Here is a 22,400-nt window from a genome sequence, read left to right on the forward strand (position 1 = left end):
AAGAAAAGAAAATCAGTTAAAGACACTTCCAAAGTGGCTTTGTCTTTGGCTTCTCTTTGTCAACAGAAAACTCAACTATGGCCTTATCAAGAGTCCTCAGACAGTCCATTGCATGCTTCTTATGCCTCTAGTGTTACACTTAGAGATGCTGCTAAGGGTTGAGAGTCTAGCAAGTCCTCAAAACCAGAAGTACACTTATAAGCCAGAAGGGAGAACCCCATATAGTGATATTTAAAGGGCCAGATGGTGTCCCTCAAGTGCTTGTGACTAATTAGACAGATAAAGTTGGCCTTCTTTGATCACATCTGCCCTAGAGACCAAAGAGGAATGGTATAGTTTTCAAAAGGTCCCTTCAAAGCCTTTCAGACTTTACTGTATGTTTTCCCAGCTTCTTCCCATTTAAAAAGGAAAAGGTCTCCTTCCTCTTCTGACAGTGACTCCCAGTCAGATTTAGAAGAGGCAGGACTGGATTATGTTTTCCAGGTCTCTTCTCTTGACTCTTTGGAATTGAAATCTGTGGAAAATGTGGCAGTAGATTCTCTAGCAGAGGAAATCAGACACTTTATCTTGGATTCAGAACCTCTTACACCTGGAAGAGAAATAAATCTCTGAAAAAAATGTGGTACTATGAACTCCTTTGGGTTGATGCCTCTAAATCTCTTGCCATTCCCCCTGTCATTGTTGCTCTGAAGGATCCTTTTAATACTGCATGTGCTTCTCCAGGGAGTCAGCCTCCTGCACCCAAAAAACCTGATATGCTTTACAGACTACCTCAATCCCACTAATTCTTTTTTCGTAACCCTTTGGCAGACCTAGCTGTAATTTCCTTAGCCAGGAACATTAGTTCCAAACAATTAACTACCAGTAATCCTGTTCCATCAAACAAGGATGAGACTGCTTTTGATTAGCATGGAGAAAAAGTATACATGTATTATCTTCCCTTGTCTTTAGGATAAGCTCATATGGCTGACTACCTGCAGGCAACATTTGTAGATAAGTCTACTACAATTTACAGAAATTACACTTACCTGAAATCCAAAACCCTGAGGCAACTCCACTGAAAACATATTCAACCAAAGCAATGAACCCCTGGCACTTTTAGCAGGGAAACTAACCACTTGGCCACCAGGACACAAAACAAAGCAAGGAAAGCTAATTTAACCCATATATGCTTTGCCTCCTACAACCTCCCTAACTAAATATACCAACTCCGAGATTGCATTATACTGGGGAAAAGGTCAAAGTTCACCCTGGTGGTCAAGTGGTTAGTTTCCTTGTTAAAAGTGTCTGTGGTTCGTTGCTTCAGTTGAGTATTTTTTGGTGGAGTCGTCTCGGGTTTTTGGATTTCAGGTAAGTGTAGTTTCGATAAATAGTAGTAGACCCTTGTAGATATGAGTAAAACTATTGTTGACCTACCTTCTCCTGAGTTAAATCCTATTTACTGAGAATGCTTTCTTGTGTCTCTTGAATCAAATGCTCCTTGCAGTGCTCATACGATCCAAGCCATGTGGTATCCCAAGCAGCTGCCACACATTCTGTAATGCAGAGATCTGCTTGTCATTGATTGCAAAATCTTCCTGAAGATGTAATGGCACAGGTGCCTAATGCCCCATTGGACAAAGAAATATTATTTGGCATCTCTTTAGCTGAGGTTTAAAAAAAATTGATGAAAGAGGTTAAGCAAAATTCAGTCACTCATTCCAGAGTACAACAGGAATTACCCTTTCAGTCCTAGGCTCTTTTTAGAAAGAGTTCCATCAGAAATCTGGTAAACAGCAGAATAAGAAAGGGTGGCAAGGAGACCAGAAAAAAGGAGGTGGAAATCTGGCTCCATCCAGGACCAAGAAAAATGCATCTTTGGGCCATCTGCTACAGAGGCCATTAAAAAGTGGGATGAGAGAAGGGACACTGACACAGGAGTTTCACAGATTTTTCATCCTACCTTCTCCAAATTTGTCAAGAGTTTTAATGCTATCATAGCAACATTACTCGAAAAAAAAAATGAAACAATATAAGCTGCAAGTTGCTTGTAGACAGACTTTTAAAAAGCAGTAGCAGGGAGGCACCAAGAAGGAAAGGAGTAGCCCCTATAATAAAGGAACGTCTAGCAAAACTAAATTATTATCTTCATATTTCACACCCCGACCCCTCCCTAGCAAGCCTTTAATTCTTCCCAAAAATCTGAACTTCCATTTCTCTCTTTGGCAACAGATAGTGTCAGATAAATTGGTTCTGAGATTGATTCATCATGGCTATAGATGGCAGTGGTAATTTTTTCCTCCTTTTCAGGGGATTTCTCCTAACTGCCAGATCAAACTTCTCTCTCCCCTTCATCATTTAGCATCTGCTAAATCAGGGGGTGATAGAAGCTGTCTCTGTTTGTTGGATAGGAGATGGCTTTTATTCATCAATGCTTCTGGTGCCAAAGAAAGAAGTTTTTGGGAAATCATTCCTAGGTCTTTCCTTCTTAAACCAGTTTGTGACCATTCCAAAGCTCAACATGTTATTTGTTCATGATCTGTTATTTCTCATTCCTCATTTAAGTTTTTTAATGACTGTGATTCCCCAATACTGGCTCAGTAATCAAGGGGCTTTGATCTTCACCACTGGCAACAATGGGGGACATACACACTTGGGAGGTTGACAAGTCCACACACAGTAAAGTACAATTACTCATAATTGCACACAGAGACCACAGTCAGTCTAGGGCTGGTTTCTCCCTCTTTCACCAGATCCCCGATAAGACTCCCCACTGGCACAACTATAGAGTGGAGTCCTTAGACAGGGTTCCAAGCCAAGTCCTCCAACACCCTTTCTGTTCAACCAATGCTTTGTGTCGCTGCCCAAGTAGCTGACACACACTCTCTTGGAGATTTGTTTTACACACACACACACACACACACACACACACACACACACACACACACACACACACACACACACACACACACACACACACACACACACACACACACACACACCCCTGAGAAAGGCTGGCAAAGGTTTACTAGTTATGCCCCCTTCTGCCCAGATTATAAGGTAGTTATCACTGCCACCAGAACCCTTTATCAGCTACTTTAAGGCCCTTAACAAAGGGTGTCTAATTCTACTGTGTAATGTTACTATTAATCCGAAAGGTAGTTTGACCAAGAGCAAGGCTATTAGGATTGGCCAGCACCATGTCACCAAGTAGATATGCAAGTACTCTAGGAGCTTAAATATGTCTCACAAATATCAGCCACAAAGATAGGTTTAAATATATTCAATAATAAACAATAAAAGAACAAGAAAATACTCAGTAAATCATTATAATAACTTCAGACTTCAAAATCACAGGAAATATTTAAAACAACATTGGAGGACAGTCTTAAATAAAGAAAACATCTAAGCTATACTTCACTATATTCCTAACTCTATCTAAGAGAAATTACTGTACCGTAGACTTACTCATAGCAAGGCAAGTGTGGTGAATGGGTCTTCTAGCTGATGTTGTTGTCAGCTCAAATACAGATACAAAATGCCCAGTCACTCTTTCAGAAAGTTCTTAAATTAATATCAAATATTACTGCTGGGATACTTGCAGCATGACATCACTTTTTGTCATCTGACTTCAGTTCCCAGACTCAACAACCATTGCTACAAACTGCTAGCATTTAACATCTCCCTGTGAAATTACATAGCCTTCAGATATTTGCAACTGCCATAAGACATAAAATAATAAAACACAAAACAATGCAAAAGGCTTCCTAGTTTTCGACATCCTGTCTTCTTGCTGCACTAAAACTGAAAGATAACATCTTTTTTATGACACAGTTTAAAACAATTTAATTTCAACTATTTTACTGAAGTTTTGCAAGTTAACCTTCTATGTGCCAGTTCCCACTGTTAAAACATATACATTTACACAATTACAATAGTTTATATATATTTATGTTCTTTTCCTGTAGGGTACACTGTAGATACATTGTTAAACTCAGTATTGTAGAAACCCTTTTCTCACACACTTCTGTACCAGCAGTTTGATATACACATAACATACAATTCATACATTTGTAACATTAGTATATGAATTGTGTTGACATTCACAACTAACATATAATTATTCAAATTCCATTGAGCTGGGCTGGCAATATTTCCTTTCATGACCCCCCCCCCCCCCAGAAGACTCAAGATAGTTTTTCAAGTGACCCTTGAGAAACGTTGCTTGAGAGGGTGATCCTCTCTGGGAATATACTACCCCATACCCTGTCTTGAGATTCCAACTGCCTTGGCATTGTGCTGTACTACCCTATCATATGCCTGCAACCCTAGGCTCCACCATAGTAATTTGGGACTTTGCTGGCTAGCTTCCTGTAGCCATAGATCCCCCTCAGACTCCTCCTGCCGCCTCCTAATACTTAGCACCAGGACCTCCCTATCATGGTAAGGTTTCATTATGTTAACATAGTACAGTTTATGCCCCCTGCTTCCTGCCTAGCACTTCTACTATGTAATTAACATAATTGCCCTTCATTACCACTTTGAAGGGTCCCTCCCAAGCTGCCTGCAGCTTGTTGTGCCTGACAGGAATGAGAACCATTACCTGCTACCCCACAGCATACTCTTTAGCTCGAGCATTCCTGTCATACCAGATCTTTTTCTGCTGTTGGACTTCTGCCAGGTTCTCCTGGGCCAAACCCACGAGTTCCCTGAGCCTTATCCTGAGGTTTAGGACATATGCCACAACAGACTCCTTGTGGGATTCACACTCATCCTCCCACTCATCTCGAATCAAATATAGAGATCCTCTCACCCTATACCCACACTTAAAGGATGAAAAACCTGGGGATTCCTGAGGCACCTCTCTGTAAGCAAACAACAGATGTGGCAAATATTTGTCCCACTCCCTCTTACACTAGTCTGCAAATGCCCATAGCTTGATCTTGAGTGTAGAGTTTAACCTCTCGGCACGACCATTGGTCTGGGGATGGTAGGGGGTGGTCTTTAGGTGCTTCACCCCACAGTACTTCCACAGACAAGCCAGCAGGTCTGACATGAAATTGGCATCTCTATCAGTCAATATTTCTTCTGGGAAACATACCCTGCTGAAAATCTCTAACAAAGCATTTGCCATCTTTTCTGCCTCAGTGGAGGACAGAACCACTGCCTCAGGGTATCTGGTAGCATAATCTACCACTAGGATATGTTTTTTCCCTGTGGAACCTGGGGTACTCAGAGGCCCCACAATATCCATAGCTAGATTCTGAAATGGCTCCTCAATCACAGGCAAAAGCATCAAAGGAGCTTTCACCTTGTCTCCTGCCTTGCCTACCTTTTGGCACTGCTCACAGGTCCTGCAGTACCCTGTTACATCTCTGGAAATCCCAGGCCAATAAAAATTCTGCATAATACTTCCCTTTGTACATTTTATGCCCATATGGATTATGGCTAGAAGTGGCAGATGGTAGGCTCTGGGTAGTGCCAACTGCTTTACTCTCTCACCCTGTAGCCCTCCCTCAGGGATCCACTCTCTAAGCACTAACTCTTTGTCCCAGTATACAGATTCCCCCTTCCCTTGAAAATCAGGTGCCACACTAGCTACCTCCCTCAGGCCTTGTAATGTAGGGTCTGAGAGCTGAGCTTGTCTCAACTCTCTCTCTTTGTAACTTTTCTAGCCCCCCTTCCACAGGAAGTCTGGTATTCTCTAACAGAGGTGCCTTGCTGGTAGCCTGGGTACAACTACTCACCTCTGCCCTTGCAGTCACTCTGTCCAAGGGAACATCAGTACCCACAAGCAGCTGTGGCTCAACTTCAGTCGGACTGCTACAGGGTAGATTCCTTTCTGAAGTAACCACCACACCAGTCCTGGCTTCAAGTCTGCAGTCTGTCTGGGTCTCCCCCAGGCTAGCAGACCCACATGCTTGACTCCAAGCCTGACTGTATGTCACTGCACGCACACAAGGTACTGCATGATTAGAATCATTCTCTATCAGGACATCTGCATGGATATCCTCAAACGCACTTACTTGCTTGCTTCCTTTTCCACCCTCCCAGTCAAGGTGAACCCTATCGAAAGGTATTTGAAATGGGGTCCCTCCTAAAGCTCTGAGTGATGTAGACTGCCCAAGAAAGTAGTGCTCCTCTTTAACCATTGCAGGCTTCACAATGGTTAGGTCAGAGGCTGTGTCTCTCTTAGCAGTGGCGTCTTTCTCATTTACTAAGATAGGATATAACCTCTTGTGGTAGTTTGGTACCCTTGTTGCCTTGAGACAACTAATTGATGGCATTCTGTCATTCCCACTGCTGGCTTTCCCACCTTTTGTTCCCCACCTTGCCTCCATGGATATCTAGATGCAATATGGCCCCACTGGTTGCATTTAAAACATTTAACCCTTGGTCTTGGATGTCTACCTGGACTAGTGGCTTCTCTTGCTATTGGCAGAGTCTGTTGGGATGGTTTAGGCTGCCTACCATGGGCTCCCTTGGACCTGTGAGCAGCACTGTGTATCCCTTTCCTGTGCAGTGATGCTCTGCTTGCTAGGTATAGGTTCATAGGTTGGTACTAGGCTATTGGCCCTATGGCCTATACAAGCCTAGCCATAACAATTCCCTGGATATTTCTTCCCACAGTATTTACTTCCCTGGACCCCTGTCTAGCAGGGTGACTGACATGATCCCCGGGGTGAATTTCCTATCTCCCATCCAATCATCAAGGTTCCTTTTGAAGAGGGCCAAGGAGGTGCTCTGCTTGACATGTATGGGCAGTCCATTCCAGAGTATGAGGAGTCTCTGGGTCAGGAACCTATCCCTCCAGCATGTTTTGTTCATTGTGATGACAAGGTTTAGATCCCTGGAGCATGTGGCTCTAAGGGATTGGGATTTCTTTAAGTAGAGCATGTCCAACAGCTCAGAGTTTGACATAGCCTTGTATGTTAAGCAGAGATTGCGTCTGAGTCGATGATATGCCAAAGAGTATAGCTGGAGTTTTTTTAGACGGTCAGCATAGGGCATCTGCTTTAGGCCTGTGATTCTTTTAGTGAGGTATTTCTGTGGCCTTTCCAGCTGTTACAGATGTCTTGTGAGGTACATACCAAACAGGGCATTGTAATCTAGAATAGGTCTAATGAGGGATGTGTACAGTGGGACAATGACCTCCTTTTTTCTGGATGAAAAGCCCTTAGTGATGAGGTGTGCAACATAGAAGGATTTCCTGACTGTTGTGGTGATGTGGTTATTGAAGGTGAGACCACTCTCCACCTGTATCCCTAAGTCTCTCATCACACTTTCGGTGTTTAGTGTACTGCCACCTATGTTGTAGTTCATGGGTACATGGTTTTTCCCAAAGGTGATAACTATACATTTCTTGGCATTAAGCTTGAACCCATGGCTCTGGCACCAAGCATCTGTTTCTGTAAGGCCCTTTTGTAGAATATCCACATTGTTTGAGGATTCAATAATGGCTCCCAATTTGCAGTCATCTGTGAACTTTGTTAGCCAGAGTCCCTTAGTGTTGGCCTGTACTTCAGAGAAGTAGATGCCAAACAAGAGTGGTCCCAGGACTGAACCCTGAGGTACTCCACATGTCACTTGTCTGGAGCTAATTTGGAGTCGGCTACTTTTACAGTCTGGGTTCTGTCAGTAAGTCAGTTGGCAACCCATTGAGAGACATAAGGATTTATGCCCTGCTTAGTAAGTTTATCTATGATTCCAGAGTGGGGGACGGTGTCGAAGAGGTCCAGATAGGCTGTCTGGACTGCCTTACCCTCATCCACAGCTCTGGAGACTGATTTGAAGAAGTCAGTTTCAGGAGAAAAGATCAGCCCTGCACGAACCCAAATTGTGTGGGATCCAGTGTTTGAAGGTTGCCAATGTCTTTGTTTATAAGTTCCATGATAATGCTTTCCATGCCCTTGCAGCTCAGGCTCATCAGACTGATGGGACAGTAGTTCCCGGGATCCAAGATGGATCCCCCCTTGTGGAGTGGGATAACCGTAGCTGTGTGCCACTCAGTGGGCATGAAGCCTGAGGTGAGACTATGATCAAACATGACACTTAGGTGAGGTGCCAGTTCATTTTGTAGTTCATGTAGTACACAGCCCAGGATGTCATCTGGTCCCATGGATGCTGTATTCTTAGCTTTGGAGAGTGCGGTTTCTATCTGTGTGGCCGTGATTACCGGAATTTGGCAATTTTTTGGTACTGAGATGGGCCCATTAGAGGGTGAGAGGGGGGTGAAGTTGGTACTAAATTGATCTTCCAGGATATTGGCAATATCCATGGGAATCAGTATATTTAATGCCATTCTGTTGTAGCTCAGAGCAGATCTGAGCATTGCCATTTAGATTCTTGACATAACTATAGAATGCCTTTTGGTTGTCTTTGGAATTTTTGGCGATTTTATTTTCATAACTAGCTTTGGAGGATTTTATGTGGGATCTCAGCCTCTTACTGAGGATGGTAAGGGAGTTTTGTGCATCCTGGGATTTTCCTCTTTTCTGCAACAGTTTCTTCCTTCTGTTGTATAGTTTCTTTATGGAAAGGGACCACCAGATTGGCTTCCTTTTTTGGAGGAGAGCATCTTGGTTCTATTTGGGATGGCAGAATTCATACACAAGTGGATGTACTCTTACAGTGCCTTAATGTAGGATTCAGCAGTCAAACTTTCAGATTCCGTCTGCATGGGTGTCATGAAGTTTGTCACTTCTGACTTGAGTAGCATGAAGTTGGCTTTGGAGAAGTTTTTTATGGAGGTTTCCTTACGGGGTGGGGGTGGGATGTGGATGTCAAGGGTGATTTGCTTATGGTCAGACCTGACCAATGAGGGGCTGACCACTGGTGTGGAGCATCTATCTCCCATGCTGGTAATGATAAGGTCTAGGATATTGGAGCCCTTGGTGGGACAATGGATTAGATGATCCAGGGCATTGGAATTTATGAATTCCAAGAACTGTTGGGAAAAGGTGTTGGTACCCAAGTAGTTTTCCCAGTTAATGGCAGGGTAGTTGAAATCACCCAGTATTAGGGTGTTTGGTTGTATCTTAATATTTTCCAGTATGTTTAGAAAGGTGTAGTGAGAATCTTGGGGCATGGTGGGGGATCTGTAGCAAGCTACAATTTGGATTGCAGTCTTACCTAGTGTTAGTTGCACCTGAAGAATTTCAGATGCATTTTGTTGGGCAACTAGCCTGGAGGTGTGAATATCCTTGGTGAATACGGACACTCCTCCACCTTTAGTGTTTCGGTCATGGTTTGGTGGCCAGAAATTGTGGTAAGAGTTGTAGCCTAGTATTGCAGGGGTGCTGTCTGGAGCCTTGAACCAGGTCTCAGTTACATCACAGATATTGATGTTCTCCATTTTTAGGAGTGCTTCGAGGGAGTGCTTTTTGAGGTTTATACTTCTAGCATTGAGTAGCATTACCTTCAGACTTTGCATGCTTGTATCTGTTACGGTGGTGGTTTTGTCATTTGTACCTTGCTTAAAAAAGGCACTATAGGGGTGGCAAGAGCTTTAGCCAGTAACCTGAATCCCAGGGGTGACAGATGCAGACCATCTCTGGCAAGGCATTGTGGTTTGTCGATCATGTCTTCCCAGGCAGACAGATACTGGATCCCCTTTGAATGACACCAGAAGCTTAGCCAATTGTTGAAGTCAATCATTTTGTCCTTATACTGTGGTATCATTCTGGGCAAAGGCAGGATTCTACTCAAGGCTAGGGTCATACCTGCCTGGGCTACATAATCCAAGAGCTCTTCCATGTCTCTTTTCATGTAGTTCAGGGAGGTACATCTCAAGTCATTCACTCCAACATGGACAATGACAGAGTCGTATTTGAACTTGTTGTGTAGTGACTTGAGTGCATGCGTTATGTGGCGGATCCTGGCCCCGACAGGCAACTGACTGTAATTTTCTCCTTGTTCAGCCTGGTGAGTGGGACATCAGTTTGCCTGACTATAGAGTCACCTATGACTAAAGTGATGGGTACATTGTCTTGTCTTAGCGGCTGTTGTTGGGTGGCACACTGGTGTTGTGAGCTATGTGTCACTTTGGTTGTGACAGGTGTTTGTTTGAGTTTCAGCCTCGGAGGTCCTTGTTGCTTGGGCAGGTTAATGTTAAGGGCCTCCGCATATGTGGGTTTAGTATTGCGATGTGTGGATGTAGATGGTGTGGGTTTTGAAGGGCTATATGTTGCTTGAGGTGAAGTGCAGGTGTTAACCTTCTCCTCTTGACAGTCTAGCACAATCTTGGCTGGAGAGAGCTTTGCTTCCAGTTTGGCTATGTAAGTGCATCTCTCACAGGTTGTAGTATTGGTTGGTAGGAGGAGAGGGTTACCTGTGTACATGAGGCAGTTGCTGCATTGCCCTAGTATGCCCAAATTCACCAGGTGGACAGGAGAAATCACCGGAAGCTGACCCTTGGACATGCCTGTTTAGGTGCTTTTTTTTTTGGAAAATACAAGAGCTGTTTTCCCTTACCTTTGCAAGGTACTTTGCAATTATAGGCTTAGTGCCTACAATTAATTTCTCCTTATAGACAAGCAGAGTTGAGTACTTGTATCAGTTTAAGGCTTCCTAGTGCTTTCCATCAGGCTCTAGAGCAAGTGCTAGTCACAGGAGTTCAGATTTTAGTGCTACTACTGAGAAACCAGCTAGTGCTAAGTGAAAATTTGAAGAGCCGATTTTCTGGCACCTGGAATAGTTTAACTCCCTTCTTCCCCAACCCATCTGCAGTATTGCATTGCCTATCTGCTAACCAGATTCTCATGTTCTCAGGCAAAGTGATAAGGGATTCTTCCCTCACCAAAAAGTCTGCCAGCTCATCAAAATGGTGACCTGATACCCACTCACCCACCTGTGAAAATAAGTGCTTAGTTCAGCAATATATTCACACACATTTTCATCTGCCTTGCTACTACGCTCATGAAACATTTTCCTATAAGTTTCAAGTGTTGGCTTAAAACACTCTAAAAGACAGTTTTTAACAGTATTACAATTTAAACAATCAGTATCAGACCATTTAGAAATAGCAGTTACAGCTTTACCATGGAATAAAGGGGTAAGGAACCATACCCAGAGTAATTCACGAAAAACACCAAAAGAGCAGGAACTAGATGCACACAGGTTTATTCTGGTACCTCGGCTTCCACAGCCTTCAAAGGAATCCTTTGAAGGCTGTGGAAGCCGAGGTACCAGAATAAACCTGTGTGCATCTAGTTCCTGCTCTTTTGGTGTTTTTCGTGAATTACTTGGAATTTCTTGAGTTGTGCTGAACCATACCCAGAGCCCTTGGTCAATTTGATACTGTTTACATACACTTTCAAACATATGAATAAAACTATCAAAATTATCCCCTCTGTAAATTGTGGAAGAAATGTACTAACCTTTGTTGCTTCTGGGGTTCATTTACTCCCTTTCTCATTACCTCCATGACCCTGGCAAAGAGTCAGCATCTCCTTCTCATATTGCCTCTGGCTGTCATTCTCCTCAGCTTCAGACGTCACAGTTTCTGTCTCAGTTTCTCATTTTCCTCAGCTTCCAGACATCTCAGTCTCTCTGCTGCTTTTATTTCCAAACGCTTGGCCTCCAGTTCAAGTCTCTTTAACTCCAGACAGATTTTTAAGTCCTCTGTTGAAAGGTTGAACTGTCCATTTTCTGAGAGTTATACATCTCCAAGGCCAGTCTGGTTGTCCTCTTGATTGTTGGTCTGTGATGCAGCTGTGTCCAAGGCTGCAATCATTTCTGCTTTAGTCAGGTTGACATGCACCAGTCCTTTGGCCTGGCACATCTCAGCCAACTGGCTCCTTGCCATACTCCTCTGCTGACATCCTTGCCTGCTCTCCTTGACTAACTAAGCAAACAACAACAAAAGAAAATAAAACAGTTGTGGTATGAAACTATTAATGTTCACTGTGTGGCTGATTGAAAGTACATGCATCTTTCTTAGTGACCACTGTTTACAGGCTACAGGAATTCAGTATCCATACCACTAAATCCTAATATGTGGATCACCACTGCCAACCAATTAATAGGTGATGTGTCTATCCCACCACTGCCCACCAATTAATATGTGATGTGGATATCCCACCACTGCCCATCAATTAATATGTGACACCCCAACAGTGGCTCAGTAATCAAAAAGCCTCAATCTTCTCCACTGCCAACAGTGAGGGATATACACACAGGGAGGATGACAAGTACACACACAGTAAAGTACAATTTCCCTTAAGAGCACACAGAGACCATAGTCAGTCTGGGGCTGGTTTCTCCTTCTGTCGCCAGATCCCTAGTAAGACTCCCCAGTGGCACAGCTATAGAGTGGAGTTTTTAGCCAGGGTTACAAGCCTTGTCCTCCAACACTCTCTCTGTCCAGCCAGTGCTTTGTGTCTCTGCCCAAGTAACTGACACACACACTCTTGGAGATTTGTTTTACACACACACACACACACACACACACACACACACACACACACACACACACACACACACACACACACACACACACACACCCCTGGGAAAGGCTGGCACAGGTTCCCTAGCTGCCCACACTATATGGTAGTTATCACTGCCACCAGATCCCCTTATCAGCTACTTTAAGGCCCTTAACAAAGGGTGTCTAATCCTACTGTTTAATGATGTTCATCGTGTTTCACTGTTGCAGTCATGACTGTAGGGTTCTCCCCTGCCGGCAGGCAGCCCTCGGTCGGCCAGAATCCCAAAGTCTGGGTCCGGCGTCGGCTGTTTAACTATGCTCCCTGACGTCAGAGCGCCAGGAGTATAAAGCTGACAGCCGATGCCATCTTCTCCAGTCTTTCTTGCCGTGCGGTGATAGCAGTTCTCAAGTGCTGGTCGGCTGACTCCTGATGAATTTTACTGATATACTTCGGTCCGAAGATTTTCTTCTCCACTCACAGCTAAGTACCCCGTTGGGGAAACCTTTTTCTTGCTCCACTCCGATGTCAGAAAAAGTTAATAATTGTATTTCATGTGGGAAGCAAATACCTCATAAGGATTTTCATTCTTACTGTATTCCTTGCTTGGGCCCTGACCATGACGTAGCTAGTCGTCGGTTTTGTGCTAGATTCAATCATCGTACAATTAAGCGAAGGTACGATTTTGCTTTTCATTACTTCGGTAGGCGCTTTAACTACAAAATGTTGTCAGATACAGTCCCGGCTACCGGAGTTCACAAGCGTCGCAAGGATAAAGACAGGCCTCCGAGGTCCAAATCTGATGATAGCGCACAAGCGGAGCCAGCTTCAGGTTCGGCAGTCATCAGTGAGGCGCTTTTGCAGCCCCTGTCGTTGGCCATTTCAGAACCGATGGCCGAAACGGACTCGCATGAGGAGCCAACCAGGCCTTTAAATATTTCTGTTGCAGGACCTTCGGACAATGCTCCTTCGGATGGGTCCGGAGCCGCTGTGCAGGTACCGGCTTCCGAAGGGGTTTTCAGGCCTACTCAGCTCCTAATAAAGGCAAAGCCAAAGACAAAGGCAAAGACTCCTTCAAAATCAAAGACTTCAACACAGGCCTCTTCTGAACCAGCTCCTAAGTCACAGAAACAGTTACTCAAGATGGCGGAGGATTTAATTACTATGATTAGGGGTTCTCATCCCCCTCCAGACAAAAGGCCAAGGCAGGATGTTTCTTATGATTCCTCTGATCAGGCTTCTGTTTCCTCAGTTTCTTCTTCTGATCAGGAATATTCTTTCCCTCCTTATGAGGATTCTGATGCTGAGGAATCCATTCCTTCTGCTTCTCCTCCTGTGGATTTCTCTTTTGTGGAAACTTTGCATGAAATGAGGGAACATTTCCATTGGGAAGGACAGGAGTTTTCAGAATCCAAGAAAAGACTGAGGGAATTTCTTCTTCTTCCCCAACATAGACCCCTGGCTATTCCTCCTGTTTTGGATATTGTGGATGATGCCTTTTCAGAAGCTAACTTAACCCCTGACCCTTTTCCTCCTGCTCCTGTAAAGTCTGACAGATATTACAGGGTTCCTGCTTCCCATCAGTTTTTATACAAGAACCCTTCTGCTGACCCTGAAACCATTTCTCAGGGTCCCAAGGGAGTTAAGGCCGCTTCTGCCAAAAATCCCATTCCTACTGAAAAGGATTCTCGCTCCTTAGAAAGCTGGGGCAAAAAGGTGTACACTTCTGCTACTTTGTCCATTAGGGCTTTAAACTGTCAGTTTCATATGTTTAAATACCAGCAATTTCTATTGTCTGTCTTAAAACAGAAGCTTACTTCCATTTCTGCCTGTGCAGATGATAAGGAATTACATGACTTATTGCATGCCACTGAACAAGTTGGGAAGCATGGTTTACACTGTGGATTTGATGCCTTGGAGGCTTCTTGTAGGGCTGTGGCCTCTGGCACAGTCATTAGAAGGCATGCATGGCTAAAGGAATAGAATTTACCTGAACAAATAAAGGCTAAATTATTGGTTCTCCTGTTCAGCATGATGTTTTGTTTGGATCTAAAGCTGAAGAGGTAATTAAAAAGATGGAGGATAAGGCAAAATCCATGCAAACAGTTAAAGATTTCTTACAAGTACAGCCTCCTAGATTTAGCAGGAATTGGCCTTCTAAAAATTGGTCCTTTCCCACTTCTGACAGGCCTCAGAGGGGTAGATATAGATGTTCCAGAGGGAGGCCTCAAATGCAAGCTGCTTATAGACCAAGACAGTGGACTGCTTCCACCCCTAGGGGAGGAGAGGACAGGTCACAATCTCAAAGGAAACAAACTCAATGACTCCCTCTGTTGGGCTACAGGAACTTCTTGCCTGGAAGCCCCTCTCAGAGGAAAACTTTCTCTTTTTTATCAAAATTGGACTCAAATAACCCAAGACAAATGGGTTTTGGATGTGGTTTTAAGAGGTTACAAATTCCATTTTCACACCTTGCCAAGGCCAAGCGGATGCCCAGACCTTCCAAAGCATCAATGGACGGAGGCCTTAAACCAGGTGGAAGCTCTTTTGGCTTTGAATGCCATAGAACAGGTTCCTCTTTCAGAGATGGGAAAAGGTTTTTATTCAAGGCTTTTTCTAGTCCCAAGGAAGCAGAACTCATGGAGACCCATTATGGATCTGTCGGTCTTGAACACCTTTCTAGAGATTCCAAAATTCAAGATGCATACTCTTCAGCAGCTACTTCCAATGCTGTCCAAAAATGCATGGATGGTAACTTTGGATTTAAAGGAGGCATATTTACACATTCCCATCAGGCAGGATCGCAGAAAATACCTCAGGTTCAAAGCCGGATCCAGGCACTTTCAATTCTCTGCGCTGCCCTTTGGATTATCTACTGTGCCCAGGGTCTTCACCAAATGCCTGGCTCCAGTAGTAGCTTACTGCAGACTCAAGGGAATTCAAATCTACCCTTATCTGGACGATTGCCTTATTCAGGCAGACAGCAAGGATGTCTTACTCCAGCATCTAGAATTCGTACAGAACCTCCTCAAGTTCCTGGGATTCTCTGTAAACATAAAAAAGTCAAATTTGACACCATCACAACAGATAACTTTTCTGGGGGCGCTACTAAGCTCCACATCCCAGATGGCTTTTCTGACATCCAAAAAACAGTTACAGCTGGCTTCAACTTTCAGAACCTTGGCAACTTTAACTCATCTATCTGCAAGGAAATTCCTGCAGGCTTTGGGTTACATGGCCTCCTGCATCCTTCTCATACCATATGTAAGACTACACATGAGGAAAATACAGTGGTACCTAAAAAGTGTATGGTCTCAGCATTGCCACAGTTTAGACATACTGATCTCCGTCCTTCCTTGCCTTCAAAAGGAATTTCTTTGGTGGTCCAGGGCATGTGCTCTAAACAAAGGGAAGCCCTTCCGTCTGCCTCATGCCTCTCAGATTCTAACCACGGATGCCTCGGATTATGCTTGGGGAGCCTATTTTCGGGGCAAGTGTTTGCAAGGTCTTTGGACAAAGGATCAGAAGCAACTGCATATCAATTTAAAGGAAATGTTAGCCGTTCAGAAAGCTCTATTGGCCTTCAGGAATCTTTTACAACCAGGACAACTGTTAATACGGACAGACAACACCACAGTTATGTGGTACATAAACAAGCAAGGGGGATCTCATTCCTACCCCCTTTGCAGACTAGCCATGGATCTATGGAACACAGCTCTAGCTTGCAATCTGGATCTTCAAGCTCAGTTCCTACCAGGGAAACAAAATTTCCTGGCAGACAGTCTGAGCAGAAATCTTTCGGATCCTCACAAGTGGATGTTGGACACCAAAATATTCAGGATGATAACAGCAGTTTGGGGATGTCCTCTCATAGACCTCTTTGCATCCCATCTAAATCATCAACTGCAGACTTTTTGCACCAGGACTTTCCACAGAGAAGCTTGGAAAGTGGACGCCCTGTCATTCAGTTGGAGGAAGCTCTCAGGATATGCCTTTCCACCTCTTCCTCTTCTTCCACGAGTTTTATTGAAGATAAAACAGGACAAGCCCAAGAAGATAATCTTGCTGGTCCCAAATTGGCCTCGGCAGTTTTGGTATCCAACTCTAAAAAAACTATGCCTGGAGCCCCCTTGGGTTTTACCTCATTCACCGAACCTTTTGTCCCAACATCAGGGTCAGGTTCTACACTCTCATGTCAGAACCCTCAGCTTGGCAGCTTGGTTAATCCAGGGCTTTTGATTTCTTCTTTACTGCCCAAGCAGGTTATGGATGTCATTTTAGAAGCAAGACGTCCTAGCACTAGAAAATCTTATGCAGGAAAATGGAAAAGATTTTGTTCCTGGATGTAGGCTCAGGATTCTGATCCTCTTCTTCCTAACATTACTTTAATTTTACTTTACTTGTCAGATCTCTTACATAAGGGTCTTTCTTTCTCTTCCATTAAGATACATGCCTCTGCTATTTCTGCTCATTACAATTCAGACCCTCCCATTTTTTCCCACCAGCTCATGAGACAGTTTCTCAGAGGAGCTAAGAACTTAAGACCTCCTAGATCTCCTCCTATTCCTGCTTGGGATCTCAACTATGTTTTGGAAAAACTAACCTTGCCTCCTTTTGAGCCTGCTGCCTCTTCTGATATTAAGTTTTTATCTTGGAAGACAGCCATCCTGTTAGCCCTAACTTCAGCCAGGAGAGTTTCAGAGCTACAAGCTCTTATGGCTGTGGAGCCTTATATTATTTTTCATCAAGACAGGGTATCTTTGAGGACTAATCCTACCTTCTTGCCTAAGGTGGTTTCCAAGGTGGCTTTAAATCAAACTATACACTTGCCAACCTTTTTCCCCACTCCTCAAAATAAAGGGGAAAGGATCTTACATTCCTTGGATGTACACAGACAGCTACGTTTTTACTTGAACAGAACCAAGGACATCAGAAAATCAGATCAATTGTTTGTTTCTTATGCTTCAAGCTCCCATGATAAAGCCATTTCAAAACAGACCATTTCTAAATGGATTGCTCATGGAATCAGATTTTGTTATTCTCACCATGGAAAGCAAATCCCAGGGAGTATATGGACTCATTCCACCAGAGCTGCTGCCACTTCTGCGGCCTTCCTCAGGGGAGTTTCTACCAAGGACATTTTGGAAGCTGCAACTTGGAGTTCAGTGCATACATTTTCTAAGCACTACAATCTACCTCTCTACTCTAAGTCTAGGGCAGGCTTTGCCTCTGCAGTCCTGCAGGGCCTTTTAGCCGCCCCTTCCTCTCTTTAACCACCTCCCTTTCTTTCAGCTTTGGGATTCTACCCTACAGTCATGACTGCAACAGTGAAACACGATGAACATAGTACAGTTGTGTACACCTACCATAAATGTAGATGTTCGAGTGTCTTCACTGTTGCAGTCTGGGTATCCCTCCCTCCTGTCCCCTCTTATTTTTACTTTTGTGTATTTCTTTTTTTCACCATTCTTCTGAGGTGTATTTGCAAAGGTTTTGGGACCTTTTTCATTTTGGGACTCCTGACATCTGGGGCAAGAAAAACTGGAGAAGATGGCGTCGGCTGTCAGCTTTATACTCCTGGCGCTCTGACGTCAGGGAGCATGGTTGAACAGCCGACGCCGGACCCAGACTTTGGGATTCTGGCTGACCAAGGGCTGCCTGCCGGCAGGGGAGAACCCTACAGTCATGACTGCAACAGTGAAGACACTCAAACATCTACATTTATGGTAGGTGTACACAACTGTACTTTACTATTAATCCAAATGGTAGTTTGACCAAGAGCAAGGGTGTTAGGAGTGGCCTGCACCATGTTACCAAATAGATATGCAAGTACACTAAGATCTTAAATATGTCTCACAAATATCAGCCACAAAGGTATGTTTAAATATATTTAATAATAAATAAAAAACAAGAAAATACTCAGTAAATCATCACAGTAACTTCAGAGTTCAAAATCACAGGAAATATGTAAAACAACATTGCAGGACAGTCTCAGATAAATAAAGAAAATATCTAAGTTATACTTCACTATATTTCCAACTGTATCTAAGAGAAATTACTGTACCCTAGACTTACTTACTCATAGCAAGGCAACTGTGGTGAATGGATCTTCTAGCTGATGTTGTTGTCAGGTCAAAGACAGATACAAAATGCCCAGTCACTCTCTCAGAGAGTTCTTAAATTAATATCACATATTACTGCGGGGATACTTGCAGCATGACATCACTTTTTGTCACCTGACTTCAGTTCCCAGGCTGAACAACCATTGCTAGAAACTGCTAGCATTTAACATCTCCCTGTGAAAATACATAGCCTTCAGATGTTTGCAACTGCTAGAAGACATAAAACAATAAAACACTTAGAAAACAATGTAGAACACTCCCTAATTTTAGACATCCTGTCTCCTTGCTGCACTGAAACTGAAAGATAACATCTCTTTTATGGTGCAGTTATAAAACAATTTAATTTAATCTATTTTACTGAAATTTTGCAAGTTAACAATCAATGTGCCAGTTTCCACTGTTAAAACATATACATTTACACAGTTACAATAGTTTATATATATTTCTGTTCTTTTCCAGTAGGGTACACTGTGGATACATCTTTAAGCTCAGTACTGTACAAACACTTTCACACACACTTCTGTATCAGCAGTTTTATATAAACATAACATACATTTCTAATCCATTTGTAACACCAGCATATGAATCGTGTTGACATTCACAACTGACATATAATTATTTACAAAATTTCAATGAGCTGGGCTGGTCGTATTTCCTTTTGAGACAATGACCATAGATTTAAAAGATGAATATCATCACATTCCTGTTGCACCACATTTCAGGCTTTTCTTAAGGTTTTTCTGGGCTTTGATCACACTTTCATTTGTCTGCCTTACACTTTGGGTTTTCCACTGCTCCAAGAGTATTTACAAAGTGTCCATTTCCAGTGATAGCCAACTGCAGACTATAAGGCATTCACATTTTTTCCTGTTTGGACTGCTTGCTTATTTTTACAGAGTCATTTTCAAAGTGACAGGAATCTGTTACTTGAGAAAGAGATTTGCACAGACTAGGATTTCACACAGTGGCAGCTGGTGACTTCAAATTAAAGGCGGGCTGCAGGAGACAGCTGAATGGGTGGGGCCAATTGGAGGGTGTGTGGCCAACCAGAAAGGGGTGAGGCTATGTTCAAAACCACAGCAACTGGAACTTTAATTAAATATGCTGCCCTGTGTGCCAAACAGTCATTACGAGAGTCCAATCAAGACAAAATGAAGTGTAGAAGAAAAAAAATATTTCAATGCATTGGCTACATGACAACTTACTTAATATCTGGATGGAAATACAGGGTGCGAGGCATGAAAAAATAAATTACTTTTTAAATACATTACTGGAATGCCAGTCAAATCAAGTAAAAAAAAAACAAGCAGCACTCAACTCAAACCCCTACTCCTTGCACTGCAGTTCTAATTATAATTTATATTCAGCTTTATAAAATTACCAAATGACATGCTGAAAGTAGCAATCTCTGTGATACCCCCACTTGTAAAAATGTTTCTTATCCAAAAAAGACCTGCTGCCTGGCAACTATCTACTTGTTTCATGGGGAAGTCATGATCAAAGTAAAAAATGAACAGCAAACAAGAAACAAGCTCAGGATAAATTGCTTAAAGGATTCCTTCACAAGTTATGGACCACACATGATAGATTGGCATTCTATTTAGTTTACGGATAAAGCCTGCAAAGATGACTGCAAGTCTCCAACAAAAGATGACTGCAAGTCTCCAACAAATGTAATGAGCTTCTGAAAATACTGTAATCCTGTCCTTTATTACAAATACTGTCATATGCATTTCACTACCCAAGGCTTATACATTATCTAGTTATGTAAATATTCTCTGCATGGCAACAAGAAAAGGCTTTCAGTGCTGGTAATTCCTTAACAGTATGCTTATTAAAGCTTACTTGCGTCTTACAATCTCTGTCAAGCTTACTTGATGGTCATTAAATCATTGCTACTTAAACACAGAGCAACAGGGCACTGCGACAGCATGCATTTCCTGAATAATAAGAAGCATAAATCAACAGTATAAAAATATGACAGAAAACCAGAACATTCTGCAAAATCAAGGACAGATGAAAAGCCGTGGTCGTACTTGTGGTCTACCTTGGATGGGGGAATACTCTGCACACTTACTCTGCATAACTGCTCCTTGCCATCCTTGGACACATCCAGAGCCACTACAGTGGGGAGTGAGGTACAACAAGTATGTCACAATTTGAAATGTCTCTGGCTGATGGTGATGGCTCTGACACTCATACCTCTCAACTTCAAAGCAAGAAATCTGGACAAAGCCATACATAGAACTAGAAGATGGACACAGGCCCAAAAATAAGGACAATTTTTAAATACTGCTCTTATAAACTTAGAAAGATAATAGAACAGTAGTAGGTCTTGCATTAGTATGAATTTTCTGAAGGGTATGAAATCTGAAACTCAAATGTCTGCCATTATTTTCTAACTTCAATTTTTAATGACTTGCCACTAATTTGCCAGAAAACCACAATTTTATGAAAAACACACCAAAAATGTGATGCAAAAATATAAAATTGCCACACAATACAGCTGGGAACCTGTCAAAGAAGGGACACCATTTTAATATTAACACTGTTAACTTGAGCAGCTAACAAAATAAGAGCATCTACATGCATTTCTGAAATAAAAGTAATCTATAACTCTGATCATTACAGTTATATATAATTGTAAACCCTCCACGTTTTCTTCCAAAATTGCCATTTGTGGAGGGATTAAGTCCCACAGATGGTGGCAAAGGCATGGAAACAGGCAGAGAATTAGAAAAGAGTAAGGACACTGAAGAATGTATGGGATGGACAGAAAGCAATTCTTGTGGAAGGGTGGTCAGGTAGTGAAAAAAGGAGGATCTCTAGCATATCTGCTAAGTGCAGGGAAAATGAACAGATTATATGATATATCTGATCCCTGCCTGCTACCAAATGCATTGGTGCTACCAGACTTTACCATCACTGAGGAAGTTTGCACTTTGACTGCCATGTAAAGAAGTTATAATTGCATATAGCAATGGCAAATGATGTGGTACCTTTTAATCAGCAGGATCCGTATGCACTGCAGCTATGCACAATGAAATACTTTATAAACAGCTTTTCTTTTTAAGTAAATAAATAAAATTCTAGTCAATTGCAACAAGCTATATATTGCATTCTTGAGTATATGTGTTGTCAAGGGTAGAGACATCTCTTTATTAGTTCATATATCTGAACCAGTCTCGCTGTAACTGCATTATTTACAAATTCTTGCAAAGGAAAGTATATAGTCAAAGGTATTCCTAAGGGATAGGTTGTTCAGATTCACAGTAACAGTTACAAGGAGACTGTTTTCACCCCTCAGTGCTTTACAGTAGAGACAGATATTTGAAGCCAGGGGCTCTAATTACTCAGAGATTAATAACACCATGTAAGGGCAGTCAGTGCCCACAGGAAACGCTTTCAAAAGAAATGCACATTGATTTGTCAATACTAATCACATAATCTTGGTGCCCATTTTATTTTGTTCTAGCTAATGCATTGATAACATGACATAAAAATGGTACACCTAAAGAAAAGAACGCTAGGCAGCAAATTAATGCTATTTTTTTTCTTGGTTGTTTGTTTGTTTACTTGTTGCATATCATACAACATTGCCTACAGAATGTAATAACAGGCTATTACTAATTATTGTGAAGCTGGTACTTGGAAACAAGGCTGTCTATGGGGTTGTTTGGATAACAATGAGCATTTGATAAAGTCTAGTTAGTAGAGAAAAAAGAAACCACAGAGACAGACAGTGCCACTCAGTATGTGGTTGTGTCCTTATAATTAATTGTAGTGTCTTCTCATTCTTCAGGGATTTAAAAAAACTCATATTATGAAGATGATGAAGGGAAACTATCAAACTAAAATATTTCCATATATATTT

The sequence above is a fragment of the Protopterus annectens genome, chromosome 16.part0, assembly GCF_019279795.1.
Source record: "Protopterus annectens isolate FY-2018-M chromosome 16.part0, PAN1.0, whole genome shotgun sequence".
In the NCBI taxonomy this organism is placed as follows: Eukaryota; Metazoa; Chordata; order Ceratodontiformes; family Protopteridae; genus Protopterus; species Protopterus annectens.